This window comes from Vipera berus, assembly GCF_964194415.1.
Source record: "Vipera berus genome assembly, chromosome: 10".
NCBI classification, from domain to species: Eukaryota; Metazoa; Chordata; class Lepidosauria; order Squamata; family Viperidae; genus Vipera; species Vipera berus.
In genome coordinates, this window is record NC_138213.1 from 18,369,151 (window position 1) to 18,384,109 (window position 14,959).

Here is a 14,959-nt window from a genome sequence, read left to right on the forward strand (position 1 = left end):
TTTTTATAAGAAAGTAGGATTAGATCGCCGGGTTGTGTATCCTGTCTGGTTTAACTGGGAAGCCTAAAAAGCTTGGTTGTTTATTCAACTTATATGCTGCCTTCTTCCCTAAAGGCAGCTCTAGCAGCCTACAGACAACAGAATAGCAATAGCAATAACACTTAGACTTAGATACCGCTCCATGCGGGAAAGAATTGCAAGAGCTTATATAGCGCTTCACAGTCCTCTCTAAGTGGTTTACAGAGTCAGCATATTTGCCTCCAACACTTTGGGTCCCCATTTTACTCACCTGGGAAGGATGGAAGGTTGAGTCAACCTTGAGATGGTCAGGATTGACTTCCAGGATGTGGGTAGAGTTTGCCTGCAATACTGCATTCTAACCACTGCGCCACCACAGTCTTTAACAAAACATTAAAACTGTAAAGCAACATATTAGCACTAAAATTCTTTTAAAAGTTCGCTCCTTCCTTCCCCTTTAACACCCAAGGCCAGCTCTGAATTTTTTTTACAACGTAGCACAGCGCGTCTTCTCCAAAATATCTGTTTCTCCCTTGCTTATTGCAGCATTTCCAGGAGAGGGCAATGCATCCCCAGAAAACAATGAGAAGCTATTGCTAAACTACCTCTGCCCAACATCGCCTCTCCCCCTCTCAAGTAAAGCTGACTTTATTCTTCAGAAATTCCTAATCTGTACTTTGGTAATTTCTCAACACGTTGGTTTCCTTCTGCAAGAAACCTCTGTTTTTCTACTTTAATCTCAGGGTGCTTGAAAATTTCTTTCAAATTTCTCTTGGGTTGATCTACGCAGAGGTCTGTGGTTCTAACCACACAGAACAGGTGCAAATCTGGCTCTTCTCTTTCAATCGAGGTGGGAGTGGGGAAGTTGCACCCAACTCTGAAGTCCCCCAAGATCATGTTACCCAGCAGTGAAATGTTGATTTGGGACAGTATAATATTTGGGATGAGTTTTTCACTCAAGAAGATAAGGATATAAGTAGGCACGAAGGGTCTCCACAGGGTTACTATGTGTATTTGGACCCTCTGTTCCATCCCAGCACTTGAGTTGTTAACAAAAAGGTGATAGTTCACCAGGATTATTAGGTGCAAATATACAAATGCATACTATTTCCATAGCAAGGAAGATAAAGCAGGAAAGGTTAAATTGATCATTGTATTCGAAGAGGAGAATATATTTAAGCACGTTTTTTACTTGGATATCACTTCTGGATTTTGTGCTTGTGATGAAAAAATAAATTTTGGCTTCAGTTTTGTCAATTAGATAGATTTGTTGTTATAAAAATGGCTACTTATCTACATATAAGCTCTAAACGACAAGTAGTCCTTGACTTACAACCATTTGTTTAGTGACTGTTCAAAGTTACAACAGCACCGAAAAAAGTGACTTAGGACCATTTTTCAGCCTTGTAACTGTTGCAGCATGCCCATAGTAATCAAAATTCAGAATATTTATGGCTGTTGCAATGTCCCGTGATCCCTTTTTGCAACCTTCTGACAAGCAAAGACAATGGGGAAGCCAGATTCATTTAACAACTGTGTTACTAACTTAAGTTAAGTGATTCCCTTAACAACAGGGCCAGGAAAGATTGTAGAACGAGGCCAAACTCACTCAGCAACCACCTTGGTTAGCAGTGAAAATTTTGTGGTCCTAAATCAAGGACTACCTCTGGGGTCCCCAGTCCTTTATGGCCAGCCAACTCCATACTCCCTTTCTCAGCATACTCCCACAAGCTTTCTTGCTTGCTGCATGCCCAAGGAAACTTGTGGGATGACACCTAGTCATCTGACTGTAACATTTTCTCTTGGATGGAGGAAGTCTCCAAGAACGAAATCTGCCCTGAATAAAGAATGTGCATAAAACGTCTTCTTTCCCGATTCTTGACTAGAGATCCGGAATTTATCAGTATGAATTCCTCAGTGCATGACTTCTTAAGATGCCACATAACCGGGTTGGAAGGGACCTTGGAGGTCTTCTAGTCCAGCCCCCTGCTCAAGCAGGAGAACCTATACCATCTCAGATAAGTGAATGTCTAGCCTCTTCTTAAAAATCTCCAAAGATGGAGCGCCCACGATTTCTGGAGGCAAGTTGTTCCACTGGTTGATTGTCCTCACTGTCAGGAAATATCTCCTTAATTCCAGGTTGCTTCTCTCTTTGATCAGTTTCCAACCGTTGTTTCCCGTCCTTCGCTCTGGTACTTTGGTGAATAATGTGACCCCCTCTGCCTTGTCGCAGCCCCTCTAATACTGGAATACTGCTATCATGTCATCCCTGTTTCTTCTTTTCTTTAGACTGGCCAAACCCAAGTCCTGCAGCTGTTCTTCGTATGTTTTAGTCTCCAGGCCTCTGATCATCTTGGTTGCTCTTCTCTGAATTTTTTCCAAGGTCTCAACATCTTTATTGTAGTAGGATGACCAGAATTGGCTGGATTGGTGGGGTTGGTTGTTATTGGTTTTTTTTTTTGCATTTTCTCTTTAGAGAACAGCTCTGGAGTGGTAAAATCAAATTACAGTAAATGTACCCTGATCTGCAAATTAGTTCAGGAAGCACAAAGTGGTACAGACCAAAAATAACGCATTAACTCAGGCAGGAAACTTTTAGAGAAATATTTACAGACAGAAACAATGAAAACTGGAAGCAGGTTAACAAATGGATATTTAAACAAAAGAATGCATCCTTTCATTTTTCTTTCATCTGTTTTTCTCTTTTCGTCAGTCTGACAAAGTCATTTTACTGAACTTGAGAATATATTTATTTAATTGAAAGTTGGTTGTAAATTCTATCTATATTTCAGTGTGTACTTCTCCAACCAGATTCATTGTGGGTTGAAATGCAGCACGATACGGCATTTTTGCAATCGGGTTTCTCCAAAAACGTGTTTTTCTTTTATTTCATGAATTTATTTTATGATCATTTTTTCCATGACTCTGTGCATTTATAGACAGACTTTCCCATGCTATATTTATTGTTCACCGTTAAATAATTAGGGAAATGCGGGGAAAATGCAAATTTTAGAAAAAGAGCTAGGGTTTGATTTCATGCAATGCAAAATCCTTTTGTGCTGAAACACGATAAAAAATAATGCTTCTTCCGTCTTTCATCTAAATAATAAAAAAACACTGTGGGCAGCGGAAGAGCACACATTTGGCTCATTTTTTTCCTTGATAGAAAATAATACAGGACATACAAAATAAGGCAAGGGACATTGAAGGTCTTCTAGTCCAACCCCCTGGACAAGCAGGAGACCCTATACCATTCCAGACAAACGGTTGTCCAGTCTCTTCTTGAAAACCTCCATTGATGGAGCACCCACGACATCTGAAGGCAAGCTGTTCCACTGATTAATCATTCTCACTGTCAGGAATTTCTTCTAGGTTGATTCTCTCCTTGATTAGTTTCCTTCCATTGCTTCTTGTCTTGCCTTCAGGTGCTTTGGAGAATAGATTGACACCCCCCACCTTCTACCTTGGGGCAAGATTATCTGTGGTTAGGACCTCTTAAGCCCACGGTTTGCAGGAGAGTTAACATCCCTTTTCTGGAGAAGAAGGAGATTCTTACCACCTTGGTTATTCTGATCTTGCTCAGATGCAGCTACTTTAACCCAGTTTATGCAGAACAGTCTCCAACATATATATTCAGAATATTCAGAGAATATTCAGAAAAGGGAACAGTAAACAGGATAAGATAAAGTGAAAAGAAGAAGAAAAAAGGAACTAGAAGCAGAGAAGGGGAGGGGCAAGACAGATCGTGACAGGGAGGGCTTGATCATTCAGAGTGAGAGCAGCCTCTTCTGATCCAAGGAGACGTTTGAGAATAAATCCTCCTTAGCCAGGTTCTCCCCACAATCTGGACCCGATGGTGGAGCTGAAGTCCACAGCAGGCAGATTATCTCCACTGCATGAGACAACATGAGCCTCCAGCTGGTCAGAATTGTTCTCTTCTTGCCTTTCCTCTCCATAGGTAAGTTTTCTTGGACTTCCGGAAGATGCCGCTAAAAATCCAACATGGCTCTAGTAGCTATGACAGGGAAGGAAGGTGGCAAATCACATTACTGGGCTGTGTTGTTTCTACTCAGAGAAGGGGTCAGTGACTTGGTGAATGCTCTCTCCGTTGAAGGACAGGACACGAGAAATAACTTTAAAAGCACGGCAGGCCATAATCTTGAGCTGGGGTGTCCAACCTACTTTAAGACTTCTAGACTTCAGCTCCCAGAACTCCTTAAGCAGAGGTCTCCAACCTTGGGCATTTTGAGTAGGACTCTCCAATCTTAGTCCAGAAGTCTTAACGTTCCCAAGGTTGGAGATCTCTGATCTCTGGACAGAAAATAGAAGACCTGAAGGAGTTCTGGTTGGGTTTGGCCAATTGGCAAAAATAGGACAGGTTGGTGTAGCGGTGAAGGCACCAGGCTACAATCCAGCACACCGTGAGTTCTAGTCCTGCTTTGGGAGAAAAGCAGGTGCATGATTTTGGGCCAGTCACTCTTTTTCAGCCCTTGGAAGGGACCTTGGAGGTCATCTAGTCCAACCCCCTGCTCGGGCAGGAAACCCTATACCATTTCAGGCAAATGGCTGTCCAGTCTCTTCTTAAAAACTTCCAGTGTTGGAGCATTCACTACTTCTGGAGGCAAATTGTTCCACTGGTTAATTGTTCTAACTGTCAGGAAGTTTCTCCTTAGTTCTAGGTTGCTTCTCTCCTTGACTAGTTTCCATCCGTTGCTTCTTGTCCTGCTTTCAGGCGCTTTGGAGAATAGCTTGATTCCCTCTTCTTTGTGGTAGCCCCTGAGATATTGGAATACTGCTATCATGTCACCCCCTCACCCTTCTCTTCATTAAACTTTGTTGTTATTTGTGAAGTCATGTCTGACCCATCGCGACCCTATGGACAATGTTCCTCCAGGCGTTCCTGTCCTCTACCATCTTCTGGAGTCCATTTAAGCTCATGCCTACTGTGACTCCATCCAGCTACCTCCTTCTCTGTCATCCCCTTCTTCTATTGCCCTCAATCTTTCCCAGCATTAGGCTCTTCTCCAGTGAGTCCTTCCTTCTCATTAGGTGGCCAAAGTATTTGAGTTTTAGCTTCAGGATCTGGCCTTCTAAAGAGCAGTCAGGGTTGATCTCCTCTAGGACTGACCAGTTTGATCGCCTTGCAGTCCACGGGACTCGCGGGAGTCTTCTCCAGCACCACAGTTCAAAGACCTCAATTTTTTGGCGCTCAGCCTTTCTTATGGTCCAACTTTCACTGCCATACATTGCAACTGGGAAGACCATAGCCTTGACTATACGCACTTTTGTTGACAGGGTGATGTCTCTGCTTTTTAGTGTGTTGTCTAGATTTGCCATGGCTTTCCTCCCCAGGAGCAAGCGTCTTTTAATTTCTTGGCTGCAGTCCCCATCTGCGGTAATCTTGGAGCCCAGGAAAACAAAATCTGTCACTACCTCCATTTCTTCTCCATCTATTTGCCAGGAATTGAGAGGGCTGGATGCCATGATCTTCATTTTCTTAATATTTAGTTTCAACCCAGTGTTTGCACTCTCCTTCTTCACCCGCAACAAGAGGCTCTTTAGTTCCTCTTCACTTTCTGCCATTAGAGTGGTATCATCTGCATATCTTAGGTTGTTGATATTTCTTCCGGCAATCTTAATTCCAACTTTTGATTCATCTAGCCCTGCCTTTCTCATGATGTGCTCTGCATATAAGTTAAATAGGCAGGGCGACAGTATACAGCCTTGCCGGACTCCTTTCCCAATTTTGAACCAATCAGTGGTTCCGTGTCCAGTTCTCACTGTTGCTTCTTGACCCGCATATAGGTTTCTCAAGAGACAAATAAGATGGTCTGGTACTCCCATCTCTTTAAGAACTTGCCACAGTTTGTTATGATCCACACAATCAAAGGCTTTAGCATAGTCAATGAAGCAGAAGTAGATGTTTTTCTGGAACTCCCTAGCTTTCTCCATGATCCAGCGTATGTTGGCAATTTGATCTCTAGTTCCTCTGCCTCTTCGAAATCCTCCCTGTACTTCTGGTAGTTCTCGATCCACATACTGCTGAAGTCTAGCTTGTAGGATTTTAAGCATAACTTTACTAGCATGAGAAATGAGTGCAATGGTGTGATAGTTTGAACATTCTTTGGCACTGCCTTTCTTTGGAATTAGAATGTAAACTGATCTTTTCCAATCCTGTGGCCACTGTTGAGTTTTCCAAATTTGCTGGCAAATTGAGTGTAGAAAAAGTTGTGATACATCATGACACGTCACATGATGTGGCGACTTTGACACCCCTGGTCTAGAAGCAGTCTCCAGATAGAAATAAAACTGGATGTGTTCTTTTCGTTGATTAAAGCAGTTAGTCTGGCATGTGTAACAAGATGGAGGGTTTGTTGTCACTGTGAGTTGGGGGGTGGGAGCACGAAGGGAGGCTCAGTCAATCTCAATGTATACTTGGTTGTACTTTGACAATAAAGGTTCATTCATTCATTCATTCATCAGTTTTTCCTTCCATTCTTCCATTATGGAGATGAACATCCATAGGTCTCTTCCAGCATTATTCTGTTCTAAATTCTGTTTGCTATCCAGTTTCCGCAGGGACTCATCCATCGACAAGCTTTCCATCCTTTTCCGTGATTCAGACGCCACTTTTTTTGAATGTGTCAGAAGGATCAGACGTGACGTTGAATTGTAACATGGAAGGCAATGTTTCTTCAAAGTGGTTTGTAACCTGGAAGAAGATGGGGGAAAAAGACAATATTAAAAATTCAAAACGGATTTTTGTAACTACGCATAAAATTAACAAATCTAGCACCTTAACTCTTAAATCAACTGTTATTGATGATTCTGGAATCTATCACTGTGAATTTGGCGATTCAGGACATTCGCAATCGGGGAACACAATTGTGGCAATCTGGGGTAAATATGCCTATTCATTCATTCATTCATTCATTCATTCATTCATTCATTCATTCATTCATTCATTCATGCTAGGGAACCTTGAATTCTTTTGCTGTTGTCCATTCTATGAAAATGTAGCAATTCAGGTGGCTTTCAGAGTGTCTAATTAGTCCTGCACAACTGGTATGACTTATTTGCGCAATGTGTGAGACATTTGTTAAAGAGTTTAGTCCCATTTGATTACTTTTGTTGCCAATGGTGTTAAGTGAATCATTGCAGTTATTAATTTAGTGACATGGTTAGTAAATGAAAATGACTTCCCCATTGACTTTGCTGGTCGTTTGCCTTCTTTTAGAGAGTCGTTGAGGCCACTGGGAGGTTTGTCTGTGTGCTCAGGGTCACCTGAGTAGTGCAAATGTGTGTGGACCCTGAGGACACAGGTAAACCTCCCAGTGGCCTCAAGTACTCTCTCAAAGGATGCAACTGACCAGCGGTCTACAAGGAATATAAATCCTTCCATTCCCCACTATCCAGTCAGATGGAGGCTGACCAAGCTTGGCCATGGATTTCAGTGGGTAGCTTTGAACTAATCACTTCATGTATGTCGTCTTGTATCCTCGCATGTCCAACTCAAATCTGCAGATGGAGGTGTCCCATGAATGCAGCCTGTGTCAACCCAACCTTCTCCTTTAGTCTTTCTTTGACCCTTGATTGAGTTGAACATCAAGGTTGTTGAAATTATTGTCTTCCCCCCCCCCCCACAGCTGCAAAACTCTTGGTGATCCAGTCACCACCTTCCATCCAGGCCACAGAAGGGGCAAACCTTACCATGGACTGTAGAGTCCAGGGGAACGAAACCAAACACCTCCATAATGTGTCATGGTATAAGACTGCCTCTGATGGACAGAAGACCTTAATGACACACGGAACTGATGTTCTGATAGACCGAGCTTCTCTGTTCTTGCGGAACATCAAAAAGGAGGACTCTGGAAACTATACCTGTGAAGTTGATAGATATGGCCAGGGGAAAGGAACTAATGTGACAATCCTTGGTAAATACAACACTTTTCTCCCCTTTCTATAGGAATAACCCACAGTTTGTGGCTTAGCAGGTCATTGTGGGTTCTTCTAGAAATTGTGGGGCACTAGAAATCACAATGATATCATGTGTGTTGTGATATTGTGCAAATGATGCAATAGTATTTTTTTTCTCCCTTCTCCCCCCCTCCCACTCCCCCAGATGTTGACTATTCTAAGAGTATCTCTGGAGCAAGGAGTACAGATAGTCCTCGACTTACTACAATTCATTTAGGGACTGCTCAAAGTTACAATGGTATTGAAAAAAGTGACTTTTTTTCTTCACACAACCATTCTGGTCACATGATCAAAATTCAAAGGCTTGGCAACTGACTCATATTTATGACAGTCGCTGTATCCCAGGATCATGGGATCCCCTTTTGTGAACTTCTGACAAGCAAAGTCAAGGGAGAAGCCAGTTTCACTTAACAACCATATTACTAACAACTGCAGCGATTCACTTAACAACTGTTGGAAGAAAGGTCATAAAATGGGGGGAAATTCACTTCTGTTGGTCGGCAACAGAAATTTTGGGCTCCATTGTGGTCGTACGTCAAGGACTACCAGTAGATGGAGTTCTCTTCCGAGGCTGTCCATTATTACCAACTCATTTCATGTCTCTTGTTTAAGCAGGACGTGAGAAGAACATCGAGGTCAATGGTGACGACAGACAACCAGGTTCACCCCAAGAAAATACCGGGGACGAAATTGTAATCCCTGTGGTGGTTGTAGTAGCCATGGGCAAACTTGTCTTCTTGCTGCTCCTGGGTGCCATGATGTGGAGATTGAATAGGAAGAATAAAGGTGGGACCTTCTTCCACAGCTGTCCTTTCAGACTTTTCATCCTCAGAATGAGGAGAAGAGAATAATCAGAATAACAGACTTGGAAGGGACCTTGAAGGTCATCTAGTCCAACCCCCTGCCCAAGTAGGAGACCCTACACCATCTCTGACAGATGGCAGTCCAGTCTCTTCTTGAAAGCTTCCAGTGTAGAAGCTCCCACAACATCTGAAGGCAGTCTGTTCTATTGGTTGATTGCTCTCCTTGTCAAGAAATTCTCCTTATTTCTAGGTTGAATCTCTCCTTGATCAGGTCTCTTTCCATGATATTGAGTCAAGTAGGAGAAGAATCTTGATATCCCAAAGATGCTTCTTCAGGAGGCAACTGGACTTTCTTGTTTTTCCTTTGAAGACGTTTCACTTCTTCAGCTCTGACTGACTCTAAAAGAAGGCAAATGACCATGAGTATAAATCCTTCCATTCCACACCATCCAGGCAGATCTGAAGAAGCTTCTTGCATGAGAAGTGAAATGTCTTCAAAGAGAAAAAAAGGACGTCCAGTTGCCTCGTGAAAAAGCATCTTTGGAACAACTAAGACCTGGGTGACTGAGAATCTCCATAGACAAGAATCTTTAGAACAGAACAGAACAGAACAGAACAGAACAGAATAGAATATAGAATGGAATGGAATGGAATATAGAATAAGAATAGGAATAGGAATAGGAATAGGAATAAGAATAGAATAGAATAGAATAGAATAGAATAGAATAGAATAGAATAGAATAGAATAGAATAGAATAGAATAGAATAGAATAGAATAGAATCTGGAAGGGACGATGGAGGTCTTCTAGTCCAGCCCCCAGAAGGAGTGTAAAGGTAAAGGTAAAGGTTCCCCCGCACTTGCGTGCTAGTCGTTTCCGACTCTAGGGGCCGGTGCTCATCTCCGTTTCAAAGCCGAAGAGCCAGCGCTTGTCCAAGGACGTCTCCGTGGTCATGTGGCCGGCATGACTAGACGCCAAAGGCGCACGGAACGCTGTTACCTTCCCACCGGAGTGGTCCCTATTTTTCTACTTGCATTTTTACGTGCTTTCGAACTGCTAGGTTGGCAGAAAGAAGGAGTGTAGTGAGTCCCTTTTCTGATGAACAAATCCAGCCTTTGAATATCATTTCTTGATTTATTTTATTTATTTGTTCAATTTATTGGCCGCCTATCTTACCACAGAGTAACTTACCACAGAGTATTTTTTTACAATATTAAAAAATAGAACTATACAAATAAAATACTACTGGCTTGAGCCCCAAGCCAGATGGCCAAGCCAGGTAGTTAGACCAGGGGTCTTCAAACTTGGCAAGTTTAAGACTTGTGGACTTCAATTCCTAGAATTCCTCAGCCAGCCGTCCTTGAAGGACTTATTAACCCACCTGGCTAAGGGGAGCGTCTTCACTAAATTAGACCTGAGAGAAGCATATTACCGGGTGAGAATATAGGAGGGGGATGAGTGGAAAACCGCCTTCAACTGCCCCTTGGGGAGCTACCAGTTCAAAGTCATGCCATTTGGGCTGCAGGGGCCCCCAGCCGTATTCATGCAGTTGATTAATGAGGTCCTACATGATCATTTGTACAAAGGGGTTCTAGTGTATCTTGATGACATCCTGATATACAGCACGAATATGAATGATCATATAAAGCTGGCGAGAGAAGCATTAAAGAAACTATTGAATGCCAAGTTTATGTCAAATTATCAAAATGTGAATTTCACCAAACCCGATTAGATTATCTTGGCTACAGAATTTCCAATGAGGGGATTGAAATGGACCCACACAAAGTGAAAACTATAATTGAATGGAAGCCCCCAAAGACTCGCAAACAGCTCCAGAGCTTCCTAGGTTTTGCCAACTTCTACCGTCAATTCATCCCCTCCTTTGCCGAGATTGCCCTACCCCTTACAGAACTACTGAAATCAGGCAGAGGAGGAGGGAAACCACGCCTGGGCCAACCCCCATTTTTCAGAATTTAAAAAGACTATTTCCTGTTGAACTGGTCCTAAAGCACCCCTGCCCAGGGGAGCCCTTCGTAATTCAAGCCAACACCAGCAATGTGGCCGTAGGAGCTGTATTACTGCAAAAGAACCAAAGTGGAGCCTTGCAACCCTGTGCCCAGACCTCGAAAAAAATTACTGAAAGCGAGAGGAGGTGGGCAATCTGGGAAAAGGAGACTTTCACAATCAGGTGGGCTCTCTTAAACTGGAGACACTATCTAGAAGGGAGCAAGGTGCCTTTTGAAGTATGGACAGATCCCTAAAATCTAGAAGCACTGAAAATTCCCCGCAAGTTATCCCCAAAACAGATGTGTTGGGCACAGTACTTTAACTGTTTTAACTTCACTCTAAAGTACATACTGGGAGGGAAAAACTTCCTAGCTGATGCTCTATCCAGACTACCCCAGTACAAAAGCCGACACAAAGAGGTTAACGAGGCAATTATCTCCAATCCGCAAACTGCTGCTCAACTCAAGCCTTGCAGGTCCCCTAATCCTGATGACCTGGGGCAAAGAAAATAAAACAAGAGCTCCTCACCGATCAGTGGTTCAAAGACAATCAAGCCTCCCTAACATGCAGGGATGGTTTGGCTTACAAGGGTGGGGGGGGAATTGTACTTGTCAGAAGCCCTCCATCTTAGTGCTCTCTAACACAGCCATGACACTTTGGATATTTAAAAACTCTACATCTCATCCGCCGGCAGTTTTGGTGGCCAGGATTAAAATGGAATATAGAAAAGTATACCAGGAGTTGTGCTGTATGTGCCACCATGAAAAGAATTCCAGAGAAAGCCCCTGGGTTATTGCAGCTGGTGGCAGACCCTTCTCAACCACGGGAAGAAATTGCTATGGACTTTATAGGAGACCTACCTGAAAGTAGAGGAAATACAGTCATCTGGACTGTGATAGACCTGTTTTCAAAGCAGGCTCACTTCATCACCTGCAAAGGGGTCCCATCAGCCCAACGGCTGACTACATTGTTCTTGAAACATATCTACCGGCTGCATGGTGCCCCTAAACGAATAATTTTGGACAGGGGGGTGCAGTTCACAGCTAAGCTTTGGAGGAGCCTTCTTAAATTAATTGGATTACAATAACTCTGTTCACAGCAGCACCGGCTTCACATCTTTCAGAGTAGCCACATGAAAAGAGTTCAACCCAATACCTGACTACCCTCAGGTGCCCTCCGCTTCCCAGACACTTGGTCAATGGGTGAGGGGGTGGGAAGAAGTTTGGAGAGGCACAAAAACTGCTTTAAAAAAAGACTTCTGAGATCTATAACAAGCAAGCTGATAAGAAGAGGGCTCCCCAAAGAACATTCCAACTTGGGGAACAGGTTTATCTGTCAACTAAATATTTACACTTCAAATTACCCAGCAAGAAATTAGGACTGAAATTCTTGGGCCCTTTCCCCATCGTAAAGATCATCAACCCGGTCACAGTAGAATTAAAACTCCCTAGGGTTTTAGGGAGAGTACTCCTTGTCTTCCATTGCAGCTTGTTGAAAACTTTTTGGGGCTCTACTTTAAGACCTCCCCCTACGAAGGCCCCCAAACCTCTCATAGTGGCAGGTCAGACTCACTTTGAAGTAAAGCGTATTCTTGATTCTAGAATTTTTAAAGGGAAACTGCAGTACCTAGTATAATGGAAGAGATACTCGCTGTCTGAAGCCACTTGGGTGAAATCTAGCGATTTGAAAGCTGACATACCCATCAAAAAGTTCTATAGGAAACACTCTAACAAACTGAAAGACAGTCCCTAACATATGCTTTTGTTTCCATTACAGGATCTGTTCTTTTCGCAAGGGGGGGCGGATGTCAACGCTGCTAATGTTGGATATTCTTGCTTTGACAACAGATGGAGATGCAGCCATTTTCCTCCTTATGGTTTACTCTTAGAGTTAGAATTAGATGATACTGGGGGGTGGGTGGGGGGAGAGGAATGTACATAAGAGTTAGACATAACAATATTGTACCAGTGTGAGAACCAAGGTTTTTTGAAATAAGACATGATAAGAAATGGCGGGTTGGAAAACTGGAGGGAAAGCCTGCAGTTCAAACTAATTGGAGAATGTGATTTATGACTGTTAATTGCACTTGATACTTTGTGTTCAGGGGAGGGGAATTCAGATTTTGGCTTCGCCTATGTACATGCTGATGCTATGCTACTCGAATAAAGATTCTCTAATATAAACAATGCCTCGAAGTTCTTTGAAGAGTTTCATCTGTTGGAACCATGACATAGACATTTCTTAAGTGAGTTTCACCCCATTTTACAACCTTCCTTGCCACAGTTGTTAAGTGAATCACTGCAGCTGTTACGTTAGTAACAAACTCAGACTCATTGGGAGTCAGGCAGCATGTGCATGTAATAAACAAACAAATAAACCCAATCTTCCATAAAACTGAGATACAGACTATGTCTATGGAGGGGGGAGCCAAATTTTGGGTGTAACAAATCCATGTGTTAAATTATAGTCTATGAATGTTATTTTCCAATTAAAATTGCATATTACATCAGATGTACTTTGTAGATTACGAAATTGTTCTTAAGAGATCCTGGAATACAAGGGCTGGAAGGGACATGTGAGGTCATCTAGACCACCCCCCCCTATTCAGTGCAGGAATCCCCCTTCCAAAAGCAGAAAATCCTAAATGGGAACATTTGGAAGGGACCCATGAGGTCACCTAGTCCAGCCCTACCACTCCCAGAGTAGAAATGGAAATAAAAATCGCACTCCAAGCATTATGGCTGATGGTTAAGTCTTTGGCTTAACCCAGAACTGGTCCAGATTAAAAGGCTCCTGCCTCCCCTATTGTGGTTTGCTGTGACACGCTGCCATTTGTAACTCAGTTTAAAGCAGGCTTCCAAATGGGGTTAGGGTTAGGGTTAGATCTAGTGGACAGAAGGAATGATGTGAAGAAGAATTTTTTTGCAGTTTCTTCTTCACATCACTCTGTAACAGCTGATAAATGCATGTGGGCAAAACCTTGGGAGACCTGGCTAAGAGCTTCTGCCAAGAAAAGAATCTGGTAAGAGACAGCAGAGCCCACGGCTGGATAATGGGCTGGGCAAAAGGCTCAGAAGAGACCCACCCTAGTTGCTCAGTCTACAAAGGTAACAGTGTGTGTGTGTGTGTGTGTGTGCGTGTGTGTGTGTGTGTGTCGGGGTGGTGGTGTCAATGATCATTTGCCGTGGGCAACTCAACACAGCCAAGTCACCACAGCCAACTCACCACTGTCATCTTGCCTTGGGACAACTCATTGCAGGTCAAAAGTTACACTTCCCTCAAAGAAATGATGGAAAAGAATCATTACAGAAAGGATGCCAAAGGAAAGTTGTCTCATTCCCTGTGTGCGGGGGAGTAAGAATTGGACTTCTAGACTCGGAAGATTCTGTCAATGAGGGCCCCTTGGTGCTCTCTGCGCATGCTGGTTTGCTTGCAAACATTTCATTAACCTCATTAGTAACATTGTCAGTGCTAGTAAGGAGTGGGGTTTGCCAAGAGGAGGAGGAGGAGGAGGAGGAGGAGGAGGAGGAGGAGGAGGAGGAGGAGGAGGAGGAGGAGGAGGAGGAGGAGGAGGAAAAAAACTGTGGGGTCCTTGATGCTCCCTGAACTTGCAAACGTTTCATTACCCTAACTAGTAACATCGTCAGTGCTAGTAAGGAGTGGGGTTTGCTGTCACTTTATATTCTGATGTCTTGTCTGTCTGGGTGGGTGGGGACAGTCTTGGGAATTCTTTGGTTGGGCTGATTCTGTCAATATAGCTTTTTATAAGAAAGTAGGATTAGATCGCCGAGTTGTGTATCCTGTCTGGTTTAACTGGGAAGCCTAAAAAGCTTGGTTGTTTATTCAACTTATATGCTGCCTTCTTCCCTAAAGGCAGCTCTAGCGGCCTACAGACAACAGAATAGCAATAGCAATAACACTTAGACTTTGCCAACATTGCTGGGGAAGGAGAGTGTAATCTAAACAGTGAGAATGAACCAGGGGCCGGGAATCGGCCTGGAAGACGTTCGGCCAGGACACACAAAACCCCGGCATATCTCAGGGACTTTGTGAGGTCTTATGGTGGTGATGGGTGGAAATGATGACTAGGGAATTTTCAACCGCAGTTTTGTTCTCGTTGTGGGGGAAGGGGTGTTATGTACGTAGGTCGTCAGG

General features: G+C 43.2%; 1 long non-coding RNA gene across 1 annotated transcript; it reads left to right on the forward strand.

Moving 5' to 3' along the window:
- The first annotated feature begins 3,804 nt into the window (after nt 1-3,804).
- Nucleotides 3,805-12,960, forward strand: LOC308672959. The gene is made up of 4 exons (XR_014027545.1): nt 3,805-3,976; nt 6,589-6,918; nt 8,611-8,781; nt 12,581-12,960. It is a non-coding gene; the product is annotated as an uncharacterized lncRNA (long non-coding RNA).
- The last annotated feature ends 1,999 nt before the right edge of the window (nt 12,961-14,959 follow it).